The following is a 2,326-nucleotide window of genomic DNA, read 5'->3' as shown; positions in this document are numbered from 1 at the left end:
GTAGAGACAGGGTTTCACCATGTTGGCAAGGCTGGTCTTGAACTCCTGACCTCAAGTGATCTGCCAGTCTCGGCCTCCGAAATTGCTGGGATTACAGGTGTGAGCCACCAAGCCTGGCCTCTTTCTTTCTTTTTTTAAAATTAGAGATGGAGTCTCTCTGTGTTGCCCAGGCTGGTCTCAAGCTCCTGGGCTCACATGATCCTCTCGCCCCAGTGTCCCAAGAAGCTCGGACCACAGGTGCACACCATCACACCTGACTCTTGCTTTTATTTTTTTGATAAAGCTTTTTCTGACATACATATGCAGACCTAGACAATATTCCATTTGATTTGGCTTTAAAAAAAAAAAAAAAGCTGTTTTAAGGTTTTACATTATTTAGTGAATTTAACAATTGTTTTCCTGTAGGTTCTGCATAATTATTACCAAGTTTACTTCTAGATATTTTATATTTTTGTGGAGATATATATATATATTTTCTTTTTTGTTTGTTTTTTGAGACAGAGTCTCGCTCCATTGCCCAGGCTGGAGTATAGCACGATCTCCGCTGACCACAACCTTGGCCTTCTGGGCTCAAGTGATCCTTCCACTTCAGCCTCCCAAGTAGCTGGGACCACAGGCACTTGCTTGGCTATTTTTTTTTTTTTTTTTTGATATTTTTTGTAGAGATGGGGTTTTGCCATGTTGCCCAGGCTAGTCTTAAACTCCTGGCCTCCCAAAGTGCTAGGAATACAGGCTTGGGCTACCGTGCCCAGCGTAGACTCTTTTATGTGAGTAATCATATCATCTCCCAATAAGAAAAGTATTAGAAAGGGAAGGAACATTGTTATTTGTAAAGATGTGGCTTGGCTTGGTTTTGAACTTCATGAGAAGGGTAAGGACAGCTGTCCTTTGGCATCCTGGCGGGGATTGAGGGGAGTTGGTTCCAAGACCCCCTAAGAATACCAAAATCCACAGATACCCAATCCTTGATATAAAATGGTGTGGTATTAAATATCTGCATATTTAGCCTACTACATCCTCCCATATACTTTAAATCATCTCTAGATTGCTGAAAACAATGTAAATGCTATGTTAATCATTGTTACACGGTATTGTTTAGGGAATAATGACAAGAAAAAAGTCTGTACATGTTTAGTACAGACTCAACCATCTATTTTTTTCCCCAAATATTTTACATCTGAGGTTGGTTGAATCCATGGATGTGGAACCCAGGGATACAGAGGGCCGCCTGTATCTGTCTCCTGGAACTGACTTTTTCCACTCAATACCATGGTGCAAAGATTCCTTCATGATATTGGTGAACCCGTGGGTGGGTCACCTGCTTGCACTGCTGAATGATCTCTACCCTGCGAATGTGTCTACTGTAATTTATTTATCCATTCTCTTATCAATGGGCCCTGCGGTTATTTCAGGATTTTTTTGCTATTAAGGACAGTGCAGCTGTGAATATTTTTGTCCCTGTCTCTTGGCGCACATGCCAGAGAACTTATCTTGATTTGTTGCCTGGGGGGATGTGTGGGTGACAGCCTCTGTACCTCCACTTCATGAGATAAGGCCAGATTGCGCTCCCTGGGGGGCTATTTGGAGCTGCACCCTGACTAGCCACATGCAGGAGGGTCTGCTGCTCCCCTCCTTGCCAGCTCTGGCTGAAGGACAGTTCCCTTCTGCCCTTCAGATGGTGTAAATAGCATCTCATTGTGGTCTGAATTTGCATCGCCCTCATCAGCAGTGAGGTTGAGCCTCCCTTAGATGGTATTTGAGCAAATTCGTTTCCTCTGCCCTAACATGCCTGCGCTCCGTGTGTGTTAATCTGTTTTTTATATTGGATTGCTTGATTTTCTTCTTCCTTGATTTGCAAGAGTTCCTTATGTATTTTTGAGGCTGTCCCCCGCTGCACTCCGCAGACATCTCCAGTTGTGGCTTGCTTTTCACTTTCTCTAAGGTGTCTGCGCTTCTCTCTTCCCCCCGACACCTGTGCCAGGGAGGCCACTTAGCATTCCTAGTGTTGGGGGAGGTCGTGTGCCTCTCAGAGAGTTTAAACAACTGTTTAAACAACTGACCCCACTGTTTCTCTTGTCCCTGGCGCCTTAAAGGACCCCTTTCCTCTTCCTTCTCAGACCCCCTCCCATTTTTGGCGAACACAACTTAGTTTGGGGAGCTCCTATTGGGTTGGGGGAGAGCATCCCGGGGCAACTCGGGCCTCACTGCAATAGTGCCCTCCCACCTCGGTTATTTATCACTTCCGGCTGCCCACCTGGGGGGCTGGGCCTCCTCTCCGCTCGACTGGGCCGCAGCCGGGCAGCTCCGGGCGCTCCCATGGGGGCGG

Source organism: Colobus angolensis, unplaced genomic scaffold, assembly GCF_000951035.1.
Source record: "Colobus angolensis palliatus isolate OR3802 unplaced genomic scaffold, Cang.pa_1.0 Scaffold61, whole genome shotgun sequence".
NCBI classification, from domain to species: domain Eukaryota; kingdom Metazoa; phylum Chordata; class Mammalia; order Primates; family Cercopithecidae; genus Colobus; species Colobus angolensis.
Note: the sequence above shows the minus strand (reverse complement) of the source record.